At 38.1% G+C, this 13311-nt stretch overlaps 1 long non-coding RNA gene across 1 annotated transcript in view; it reads right to left on the bottom strand.

The window, feature by feature from the left end:
* LOC137842133 (uncharacterized) overlaps nt 1-13311 on the bottom strand; it is a 218511-nt gene that overhangs the window by 125249 nt on the left and 79951 nt on the right. The gene's annotated exons all lie outside the window — the stretch shown is intronic.

The raw sequence follows: 13311 nt of genomic DNA, 5'->3' as shown, positions 1-13311 counted from the left end.
TTACAGTGCTGTTATCTGGATTTGAAGCTAGAACAGCATTGGTATCATACCAGTGTCTATTGCTGCACAATACTGGAACTGCATCAGGACTCCCTCCAGCCCCCTTCAGAGCCATCAGACTGGGGGTGGGCAAGAGGTGGGGAAGTGACATCACCAGGGCAGCTGACCTAAACCAACCAAAGGGATATTCAATATCATATGATGTCACACTCAGCAAGAAAAGGTGGGAAAGGGGAAGGAGAGAGGGGATTCTCGTTATGAAGACATCTGTCTTTCCAAACAACCATGACACATATTGGGAAGGCTCAGAAAAACAGCAAATAAATTACAAGATATACCAAATTAATTTAATGTGATATGTAACATTTTAGAAAAAGACTTCCGGAATATTCCAAGATCTCTAAATAGAATTTGAATTGTTTTCATTCTTCTCATACCCATCTTTAAATAGGGTATTTTGGTCACAGAATTGGATAGAGAAATTTGTGAGAGATAAAAATCTCATCAACGGAGGTGTGTTTAGCAGGTGGAGGGAGGTGATTGTCCCCCTGTGCTCTTACCTTGTGAGGCCCCACCTGGAATGCTGTGTTCAACTCTAGGGTCCCCAGCACAAGAAAGATGTGGATCTGTCAGAGTGGATCCAGAGGAGGGCCATGAGGATGATGAGAGGGCTGAAGAACCTCTCCTGTGAAGAAAGGCTGAAAGAGCTGGTGATGCTCAACCTAAAGAAGAGAAGATTCTGTGGAGAACTCATTGCAGCCTTACAGTCTTGAAGGGGGCTTATAAAAGAGATGAAGAACAACTTTTTACATGGGCAGATAATGGTAGGACAAGGGATGATGGTTTTAAACTAAAAGATGGGAAATTTAGATTAGATGTTAAGATGAAATTCTTCACTCAGAGGGTGGTGAGGTGCTGGCACAGGTTGCCCAGAGAAACTGTGGATGCCCCATCCCTGGAGGTGTTCAAGGCCAGTCTGGATGGGGCTTTGAGCAACCTGGTCTGGTGGGAAGTGTCCCTTCCCATAGCAGGGGGTTGGAACTGGGTGGACTTTAAGGACCTTTCCAACACAAGCCATTCTGTGAGTCTGTGATTCTATGATCACTGTTAACAATATATATAAAGCAGAATATGGATTCATGTTAGATAAAATAATAACTCAAGTACTCAATGTTGCCATTGCACAGTGGAGATAAGAAAAGATTGATTTGAAATTGATGTCAACAGGGAAAGAACTACTGCTTTCTTGGGAAAAGGTTGAAGCTGTACTGATGTAGTAAGCAGGCACTGTAAAATTCTTTTTGATTTCAGGTAAAGGAAATAAGGTTAAAATTATGATAAAAATATTCACAATGTTGTAGTGATTTTGGATTATGTATTTATGTCTTTAAGTTCATTCTGCTCCTCTCTGGCTCAAGGTGCATGTGCCAATGTCTCCAGTTCAATGAAATTTAAAGGAGATATCAGTCCAAGCTGCAGCTGAAGTGGAGAGAAATTACATTATTTTAAAGTAATGCATTTATTGGCTAGAAAATGTAATGATTTTTGGCACCTAGCAATGTTTTAGTGCCATCTGGTGACTCCCCAAAATGTTACAAGAACATTTGCCAAAATGCCTGGATAATGTAAATATATTGGTAATGGGCAAATTTTGAATTAGTAATTATACACGGAAAACCTAACTCTCAGGGCTTCATTTCTTGAGTGATAGGATACAGTCTTTTAATTCACACCATCAGAACATGAATTTTAAGTGCCAAATATCTGTATGATAAAGCTGACAAATGAACAATATACCTTCACAAGAATTTTCCATGAAAATGAGAAAATGAAGATCCACAATTAACTGCAAAGAGAAAAAGAAGAAAAAGTGGTTCTATAAACAATCCAATCTATCCAAAGAACAGGTGAGAATTACAGAAAAAAAAAAAAAAAAAAAAAAAGAAAAGAAAAAAAAAAAAGAAGAAGAAGAAGAAGAAAAGAATCCTACTGGAGAAAAAGAGGTTTTATAAAAATATAACTCCATACAGAATATATTCTTTCTTATTTAAGATGTGTTAAATTTTATCTCTGTTCTTAAAATGGGATCTAGGTTTCTCCACCAATAATTACATCAAATAACATAAATTAGCCATTGTTTTATATTTTCTTTAATGAGAGAAAACCAACCTTCAAAATCACACTTCCAGGCACCTAACCTTTGTTAGAGTCCTTTAAATCATGTTCTACACTGGAAAAACAGCTACAGTGTTAAAACAGCTCCTCAGCTGTTGGACTTAGCAGTCCTATTCCCTTTTCTGGGTTCAGACTTTAAACACTTTTTCACCCTGTTTTTCATGTCCTTTTACTGTGTAGCACTGACATATCTAAGAAAGATTGATCTTCCATATCTTCCATCTTTTGCATCATGACTTGTGTAATTATTTACTAAGTTTCAATCAGTAAGTTCAGTGCAAATGTCTTCCTTTTCCAGGTTTCACAGCTGCCATTAGAGGCTTAATATGACTACAATGAGCCTCATAGGAGTGATTGCAAGCATCTCGTTTTCATTTTCACTGTAGGTTAAATATTTTACTTCAGATATTAAAGAAACCACTTTGATTATCTCTTGTGCCTTATCCTCTTCATCAGAGAAATATTTGGCTGCTGCACCTTTGTTCTGACATTCACAGACAGAGCCTGATACAGTAATGAAAGGGAGTATATGATGAGATACCAGAAATAACAAGTGACTGGACTTGATGACCTATGAGATCCTTTTCAGTCTTGTCTTCCCTACTGACATCCTAAACCTTCAAATACCTCCAACAGAAATTGTACATTGAGGGCTTTGTCCTCAGCCCTTTCAAGTCCCCACAGAGATTTGTATTGACTTCAAACGGGTCTGTATCAGTCTACCATTTTCTTAATTTCATGAAATTTGCTTGGACTGTTGTGATATTTGAACACCTTTTACATTGTGCTAGGTTCATGCATTTCTGGCAGAATGCTGCTTTATTGCTTCTGGTGGCATTTATGGCTTTAGAAACAGTGTTGGCATCTCCTCTAAAATGGTTGCTTGGCATCATAACAGCACTTAATGAAGAATGATACTGGAAAGGGTCCAGTTCCCTATACAGTACAGACAGGAATACCTACAGTTTCTCACATGTGAAAAGTCAGCTCAACTAGGTTTCTTCTTTCAGCTTCCTTGTACTCCTCACCACTCTTTCTGGGTAAATATCATTGCTTCAACTTCAACTTCAATTGAAGCTTCAACATCAATTAAAAAAAAAAAAAAAGTTAAATTATGATTGGAAAGTAAATATTTTATATCTATAATTCTTTTTAAGACTCAAAGTTTCTCCTAGCTTACACACTTACATTTTCCAAGTTTTGTTGTTGTTGTTGTTGTTTTCTTGTTTGCCTTGAGGCAGGGGAAGAATAAACAAAACAAATAAACAAAACTAGAAACCAACCACCAAAACAGTTTTGAGGTAAAAAGAGATGAGAAATAAAGAAGAAGGAGAAACAGAGGAAAAGAGAAATTAAGAAATCCCAGCTGTGTTGTCACAGCATAACCATGTGTCTCTCAATGAGATCTCTTACTACACAAGCAACTTTTTGTTATCATGTCACATTTGCCCCACTCCAATTTGTCTATCACGTGATACTAAGGCTGCTTCATTATCAATTGACATCTAAATCGAAAACATTATCTCCCCCTTGAGTGGGTTCTCTCAGTATCATCCACTAAAATTCCTTCTGATTCCTTGTTTCCTCTACTCCCCCAAACTGTCAAGAAGTGGAGAAGTACTCAGAATTCCTGAGAAAGTAATTTTATACCTTTCTACCTGTGTTTTAATTCTGCGTGGCACCCACCTGGCAAACTCATGTCAGATGAAGCACTTTATCGCTACTTAATCACTCTTAGCTTCCCTTTCTCATGGCATAAAGGCACGTGTTTATTTACCACTGATAGTTCTTTGTGGGCTGAGGGAAATCTGACTGATGCCAGCCAACTGCACTCTTGCAGGTGACATCGAAGTACTCTCCAATTTTGTTTATTATGCACTGTCTGTCTTTTCTAGAGTTTGGAAAACTCTAGAAAGTTCTATCTAGAAAATCTATCCTGATTTTATGTAATTGGCAGGAGTACCCTTTCATTTTTTTGATGTTCTTAAATGCAGGGATAGGTTTGTCAAAGTCAAGTAGTCAGCCTTTTTTGAATGAAAGAAGACCTATGCTTAAAAAAGTGTTATGAACAATATCTTAAGGGAGAACAACATTGACCTTCATGCCTGGACACAATTGTATATCAAAACTTCTGTGTGGGAAGACAAGCTTAGTAATAATTAAGGAGTTACATGACAGAATAGACTCATGGAGTTCTGCACGTGTTAAGATGTACTAATAAAGAGAGCAGGAGACATAGAAAGACACAAGCCCAAACTTAGGTACACAACATTTGGTGCATCAACAACATCAGATAAAAAGTCTGATGGAACATGACAGGCACAAATAATACATGAACACTTAGAGAGGATTGCACAAAATTTCTGGCTGGCGGCTGCAGCTGTTGCAGTGCACTTTTCAAGTCAAAAACCTCACTTTGTCAACATGTTTTCAGTTACTGTGTAGTGCTAATCTGCCAATCCCAGTTGTTCGTGGTAACTAAAAGTTGACTATCATAAGCAACATGAGGAACTCATCCCAGTCTATGATTTCATTATAAAATTGAAAGCAAATGCATCTTTGCTTGCTATTTTGAGACACAAAATCATCAAACATAACATTTGAGTAACCCTTCTGAGAAAACTCTCTCCTTGGAAAAAAAATCATCCTCAGATTTCAATTTAGAGTTTGCTATTATAAAAATGTGATTTTTTTTTTGATTTTTTTTTTTTTATTTTACATTAAGAATGATTTTGGCTTAGAAAGGAAGCACTGGAAATTATACCCAGTTCATCCATATCTTAGTAAGGCAAGTGTACACAACATTTGTATTATTATTGCCAAACGTACAAGAAAAGCACAAAGAAACCTGTTTCCAAAATAATTTTCTTCTCCTGAAAATCGGAAGAGTATCTTAAAAGGAATTACAGGAATTACACTTATTTTTTATAAATGATGAAAATAAAGTGGATGGTGGATGGTAAAAGCAGAGGTTTTGAGGGGTATGATGCTGCATTTACACTGCTACTCTTTGGATGAAGTGAAGTTATGGCAGTTTTGACAAGCAGATTTGTGTGAATTATCTGCTGGGGAGATACTTCATAAGAGAATAATATACTATTATAAGTTATCCTTTTATCTATAGTAGTATTTGAGAAAAGTAGGCTCAACTATAGCTAATAGTTCTAACAGAGCTTCTTTATTCTCTGAAATAAAATCTGTTCTTCAAATACTAAGAGAGCTGGTGTTTATATACTACATTTTGTAATGGAAGTAGCTATTTTTCCCTGTTGGTATGGGAACTGAGTGAATACTGGATAAATATATTCAAGAACATGTTCACTGCATTCAGTTCCCAAATCTTGTTTGGCTTTTATTTTTATTTATTTTTCCTCCTCACATAAGCAAATGATTTTAGCATGCCATAAAATTTGGGGGAAGCTGCTTTTTAAGTCACCAGAACCAGGAACATGATCATTTTGACTTGGACAGAAGTATTTGGTACTTAGAAGCCTGTGGGTCACTGTCAGTGCACTTAGGTAATGGTACATGTTCCTGGTGAAGTCCTGGGTCAATCATATGTCTATACATTTTCTTTGTATCTTTATGATTTGGATGGGAGAACTGTGGAGGACTGAGGTATAAAGACAGTTAGAGCACTTGTGATTTCAATGCAGGTAAGTCACTGCAGGTCCCAGTCTGTGTGAACTGCAGGGATGGAAATGGAGGATGATGAAATAGGATGAAGAGGGTGAAAGATGTTTAGAGATGTTTTATTGTAGCCCACTCCACTATGAATACCGTATCAGGAGTGTATGAATGTATGTGTATTCTGGGGCAGAGATGTGGGAAGGTGAAAAGAAGGCAGTGCTAAGACACAACTGCCCATGAGAGCTTTGTTGAGGCACAGCATCCAGAAGACTTCGCTAAGGAGATACAGGCCTTCCGGCTTTGTGATGGACCAACTTGTGAAAAGAAGGCCAGAAGTCGACAGCTTCAGTCACCATGTTGGAGAATTAAATAGCAACAGCCAGAGCAGCAGGACACTGAACAGATATGAAACAGGTCATAAAAGAGAGAGGAGAGCCTTTGCCGTAGTGGGATATGACTCTCCACGGGTGCTTGTTTTGCTGAGCTGAGTCCTACCACAGGGAAGCTGCTGCATTAAGAGAGTGGGAAGGTCCCGCAAAGGAGCTGGGGGTCTGATGGTTGGGATGGCTAAACAGGCACAAGTATTGTGAACAGCCACATTTGGGCAGATGATTCTCAATGTAAGATAATGCAGTCAGTAAACATTGATTACATGGAAGAAAAATGAACAAATAGGCTACTATTAGTGGGAAGGAAACTATTTTTTATGTCTTCTATTTTCATATAATCTCCTTAAATTCTTGTATTATAAAGTGTGGTCTTTTCATGTGTATTTCAAAAACAGTGCAAAATTGTAATTCAATTTTATATGTATATATACATATATATGCATGAATATATACACACATATGTACATATATTTATGTATCTTCATCCCAGGCCTGTTTTTATCTGATTTCTTTGTTCTAAGCATGCCTTTAAAGATCTTCTTTCTCTGACACCTGTGGACCTTTTCATGAGTATTCTTCCTCCAACGCTGAGGCACACTGAGTTTGTCAGACTGGTTTTGACCCTTCCTCAGGGGGTGAGAAAATGCTTTTCCTATCTGGATGCTCATTAGCACTCAGAACTGTCCCTGTTATACTTGCAGCATTTGAAGCCTTTCTTGATAATGATCTTGATGGTTTCAGTTGGCAGTTCTTGTTTTACTAGCATTTTTTTGTACTCCCATACTCCCCAGTGTTCCCTGAAAAGGCTTGGTTTAATGAGATATTCCTGGGTTTAGACATTGGGGAAATAGGAGGAGGAGAACAATGACATCAATAAAGTCACCAGTATTCTTTGAGTATCCTGCCAATGATCTGTATTTTTATGATGTGCAGTTCAGTGTTAATTCTGCTGCTGACATGTGCAGTAAGCTGTGTTACCAACACTTCACATCTCCTCCTATCCATGAGCAGTGTGAGGGCAGATTTTTCTGACATCCATACAATTGCAACCATTTTTGAACTTGCTTTTTTTTTTTTTTTTTTTTTTTTCTCCAGATATCACCCCTTGCCCCCCCCCATTAAAAGTGGTGATATGAGGCTGTATATGTGCATTTATTTTACCGCACCACCTACAGCAATGTGATGGTGATATGAGCATTTCTTAAACACTTTCCTTCATCCTGAGTACCTGGAGCACCATTGGAGGCAGTTATTAAAGTTCTTTCCCCACATCATTGGGCTCCTGACCTCCAAATGTTAATCCATAATCAATAATTAATAAACCTGGGAAATACACTGGGATGGAGAGAAATTAAGGTAGGGGTACCCCAGATATAGCTGATATACATGGCTGCCATGTTGTGCAAGGACCTTGCTAGATGCAGCAGTTAGGATTGCAGTTCAGCCGAGCTCTTTTATCTTGTAATTTCTTGGGTAGTATCCAAGCACTTTGTAATTAGGAATGTATTTAGTCCCACAACTTCCTTTCAAAGACTGGGAAGTGAGTAACACAAAGACACAGGTTGATTTGCCCAGTCTCACAAATGAAACCTGTGGCAGGGTAAGACACTGAATCCAAGTCTGAAATCCTAAGACCATTATCTTTTTCTTATCCTTGAGTCTGGCTCGTTCAAATTTATCACTTGAAGATTTTATACTACCACTGCTAGAGTCTCAAATGCAGGAGATTTGTGAGTGAAAGAGAGAAGATGAACCCCAGTGATCAGATTGCTGGCATTTATTGTGTCTTTAATATCACACTGTGTATCAGGTAGAGGTGGTGGATTTCAGTGTTTTCCCACTGGTGACTGCTTTGAGAACAAGAATTAGCTGGAAAGTTAGCTGGAAAGTTTCACCCGTACAGGCTGGAGGCTGACCTGCTGGAGAGCAACTCTTCAGAGGGGGACCTGGGAGTCCTGGTGGACAGCAGGCTGGCCATGAGTCAGCAACGTGGCTTTGTGGCCAAGAAGGCCAACAGGATCCTGGGCTGCATTTGTAACTGTTGCCAACAGGTCAAGGGAGGTGATCCTTCCCCTCTACTCAGCCCTGGTGAGACCACACCTGGAGTACTGTGTACAGTTCTGGGCTCCCCAGTACAAGAGGGATATAGAACAACTGGAGCGAGTCCAGATGAAGCCTATGAAGATGATTAGAGGACTGGTGCACCTGTTGTACAAGGACAGGCTGAGAGAACTAGGCCTGCTTAGCCTGGAAAAGAGAAGACTGAGGGTAGACCTTATCAATGGGTATAAATATCTGAGGGGAGGATGTCAAGGGGATGGAGCCAGTCTCTCTTCAGTTGTGCCCAGAGATAGGATGAGAGGCAATAGGCACAAACAGAAGCACAGGAATTTCCAGCTGAATGAAGGGGCACTTCTTTACTGCGAGGGTGACGAAGCACTGGAGCAGGCTGCCCAGAGAGGTTGTGGAGCCTCCTTCTCTGGAGATATTCAAAACCAGCCTGGATGCCATCCTATGTAACATGCTGTGGGTGATTCTGCTCATCATGGGGGTTGGACTGAATGATCTTCAGAGGTCCCTTCCAACCTCTGCCATTCTGTGATTCTGTAATTCTGTGGAATTACAGAATTAGCTAGTATCCCAGACATGAAATAATGGTCAGGTGAAGGAAATGCATTTCTCTCATCAAGGCCAAGCTGGATGGGACCTTGGCCAATCTGATCTACTGGGTGGCATCCCTGTCTATGGCAGAAGGGTTGGACTTAGATGATCTTTAATGTCCCTTCCAACCCGAGCCATCCTATGATTCTATGACTTTATGATTCTATGATATTTTTGCATTACACAAGACCAGGGCCCCATCCAACCTGGCCTTGAACACATCCACAGCTTTTCTGGGCAACATGTTCCAGTGCCTCACCACCCTTATAGTGAAGAATTTATTCCTTGTATCTAACCTATATCTACTCTCTTTCAATTTAAAACCATTACCTATCACTACTTGCCCTTGAAAAAAGTGACTCTTTGATATAGACAATATGCCCTCTCTTATATGGGCAAATGAGCCAGAAGAGTACAGACAGAAATATAATAAATTACAGAGTGGCTTAGGCATTTTTAGAATTACTGTCCTTTAAAATACAGTTGTAGAAAGAAATAGTAACTGAAAATATGATTTATAATGCAGCAGTTACTAACAACTTGAATAATGAATTGTGTCTCATTATGATAACCCAAATGTGTAAACAAGCTAAAAAAGTCTGCTCACATTGAGGAGTTCACAGTCCGAAATACAAGATGAAGGCAAGTTAGAAAGATACACAATAGAAAGAAATAATTCAGCATCATACATTTGAAAAGGTAACGCAAGTATGCAGGGTTTTCTCTGGATACTCATGTACCCTAACCATGATCACACCCAATGTACTATTCCCTTTACAATTTTCCCTTGTCTGTGACATTAAAACAACTGCAGTAAGATTCCACCCTGATCAAATTGTCTGTCAAGGAGCCTTCTTAATTCAGTATAAAGTTCCACTTCAGTGGATTAAACACTGTATCTTGCAAACGAAAAGGAGATATTAAAGGAAAAAACAAAACTAAAAACAAAACAAAACAAAACAAAAAACAACAATGGCAACAACAACAACAAAAAAAACAACTATTTTTCAGTTGACCAGTGGGTGAAAAAAAAAAAAACAACAACAAAAAAACATTTATGACAGCCTTTTTTAGTGTCACTTTTTTTTTTTGTTTTGTTTTTACAACTTTCAGTCCTCAAAAGACGAAAACTACAGGGTGTCTTTGATGAAATCCAGAATGTTTTTGTCAAAAACATCCATGTTAACAAAAAAAGCTGTAACAAGATTTGTTTGTCTGTTTGTTTGTTTGCTATTGTTTCTTTTTTTTTTTTTCCCATAATATCTCTTGGAGAGTTTTTGTTTGTCTGTTTGTTTGTTTCCTACTGTAAAGTACAGGTGCAAAGGACACGGCTTAAATTCTGGATTCCAGATAAAATCTGCCCAAGTAACAGGTACAAAAATAATGAACTTTCTTGTAAACAGAGCAAATCTGATCAGGAATCATTGCGAAGGAATAAATATGGAACCCTGCAATCTCATTTGTACAGTCAGTTTTCATTTGTACAGCCATCCTTTAAGAAGTCACTGGGGAAATGAGTGCAAACACAACCACCTTGTAGTCTGAAAATTAAGGGTGATTAAGAATCTCCGATTAAAACTCAGTTTAATTAGTGGACAGTGTGAAGTCAAAGGCAGGCCAGTTCCAACGTATTTCCTTGTGTGCAGATGGTGAAATGCCAAATGGCATGAGAAGAGATTTTAATTACAAGAATGATGAGAAAAGTCAAGAAGCAAGGAAAAAAAGCAGTTGCATAAGGAAGACTACACAATAATACAAGCAACTCGGAGCCATGAGAGCTCCCAGAGGGTTACATCAAATATTAATAGATGATAGGGATGTACAATGTATAAAATTGCACTTTTAATTTAAAGGACTTTAACAACTTAATACGCAAGTCTGTGAATGATTTTCAAGTAGCAATGAGCAGAGTGTAGGGAGGTAAAGTCCAGGGAGGTCCCTGGACCTGTGAATTTGGGGAAAAGTAACCCTGTTTCTCCAAAAATAGTCTTGCGCTTTCTCCCATATACTTCACTCTTATTATGCTCTTCAAACTTGTTTTTAGAATGATATCTATATCAAGCTTGAGATCTCTTAGAGAGCAGATGAGCAGAGCCCACAGCCTCACATAGTGCTTGAATCTGCTTTACCACTCCTTGTGATTGCCATACTTGGATATACAGAAACAAAAACACTGGAGTTCTGAGATACTACTGCATATAAATAATATAACTTTGTATTCTGAAGCTTAGCTTATCTCCTACATGAACACATACAATTTATTACTAAACATGAAATAAAGTTTAAGTGACACAAAACAGCAGTATATTACTTTAACCTGGCAGTCTGCAGGTGCACTGAATATTTTTGAGCTCTGGGAAGAGGAAGAGGCCTTTACAGCTGGTTATGTGGTGTTCTATACTTGCAGGGTTAATAACATGCTACCATACCTGTAACCACAGAGCTCTATTCATTTATTCACCATGAGTATTTTATAAAAAGTGTTTATTGCAACAACTGGATCAACATGTCCAAATAAATCTCCCACTAAAAATTAATGAAAGGAAGAATATAAAACAGACCAAACCTTGACTAGTTTCGCATCTGACTGTGAATGAGTGATGGAAGGATACCAACAAACAAGAAAATGAAAGCCAACCCTGTATAGAGGGCCTCAATGAAGAGAAAAGCCTGCTCTTAAAAGTCTCCATCATGGTAAAATAAATATCACAGGAGAAAGGCACAAATACTTGATATCAGCTGCTTTGGCATATTTCAGATTGGAAAAATCATTGGAATAAGAACAAGGAAAGGAGAATGAGTTAAGATCAAGGTCTTGATGCTGGTCTGAAACAAGAATAAATAAATATAGCCTTACATGAAACAGAGTAGTTTGAGCTTGGAACAGCTTTCCAATATGGGCAAAACCTAGATAGTTTTATGGCATATGTTAATAAGGTTTACATAGCATGGTTACTGCAATATCAAGAGGCCGGATTAAATATCCCTCCCAGTACTATGGCCCTCCCTTCTAGATAACGTCAGAGGGATTATGAAAAATACCAGTCTCATTACTGGTAATTTTAAGAGTTTGTGTTCTTTCTGAGTTACAGAAGGATAGAGTTTATCTAGTGAATTACAATGCAAGAGGTCATCCAGAGCTGAAGGATGATTTTAATTGAGGTTGTAATTAAGATATCTGCTTTATAACGCTTTTCCTGTTCTTATTGAATGTCTTCCTTTATGCTTATTGATTTATATATTAATAAAGAAAAGTCTAATGTCAGATTTATTTAGTGATTCTTTCAGGATTTGTTTAGTGTTTTAACCCAAAATCAATGTATGGGAAAAAAAGAAAAGAAAAAAAAAAAAGAGAGAGAGAGAGAGAAAGAGAAGTAAAACAAACAAACAAACAAAACCCCAACACTGCAGAAGCAGAGAGTTTCAGGTACTTCGAGATCTCCAACATGAGAACTGTTATGGCTTGGGTTGGAAGAGACCTTAAAGATCATCAAGCTCCGCCCCTCCCTACCACGGGCAGGAATGCCACCCACTAGATCAGGCTGCCCAGGGCCTCGTCCAACCTGGTCTTGAACACCTCCAGGTTTGTGGCATTTACAACTTCTCTGGGCAACCAGTTCCAGTGTCTCATCACCCACTGAGTGAAGAATTTCTTCCTAACCTCTAATCAAAATCTTTTAGTTTAAAACCATTCCTCCTTGTTCTGTCATTATCTGACTGAGCAAAAAGTTGCTTTCTGGTACAGTCATGATTCAGTGAATTTGTATTTATTTTAAACAGGGACTTCTGACAGCAAATGTTGAGTGGTCTCATAGCATTTCAGTCGAGCTCTTAAGATTATTTTGCCTTCTACTGTTTCTCATCACATGCTGAGACTTTAAAATCCTGGCAAAAGACACAATGCTGCGGTGTATGTGACGTAATGCAAGGAAAGCTCCTAGTTCCAGAAAAGGTTCTGGGGTTCTGAGGTTGTATAAATAGTAAATAAATGTAAGAAGAGGCAGGTTACACAGAATACATGTCTCTTATCTTAAATAGTAATGGCCAGCTCCCTGGATCTTGTTCCACTTGAATTAGAATAACTTTAAGGTTTAAGAGAATTTACAATGAGCAACATGTGCAAATGGAGATTTTCTCAGCAAAAACAAACAAACAAACAAACAAACAAACAAACAAACAAAAACTGTCAGTAAATCTTGGGATATTTTGTTTTGTATCTGTATTGCAGGTCTATATCTGTACAGGAGCTGTTTTTCTCATAAAATCTCAAGGTCTGCCTTCAAATATTGTTAGATTTATCCTTAAATTAGTCTTTGGACAGCTATCATTCTTTTGGCATAAACCATAAATAAAAATGAATGATTTAAGATCACAGAATCTATATAAGACTTAGAAAGTATGTCCTGTATCAGAAATTAGGAAAATATGGAGGCAAACATTACATGGAAGAAAAGGT

This window comes from Anas acuta, chromosome 1 (genome assembly GCF_963932015.1).
Source record: "Anas acuta chromosome 1, bAnaAcu1.1, whole genome shotgun sequence".
Taxonomy (NCBI): domain Eukaryota; kingdom Metazoa; phylum Chordata; class Aves; order Anseriformes; family Anatidae; genus Anas; species Anas acuta.
This window is presented reverse-complemented; position numbering and strand designations above follow the sequence as displayed.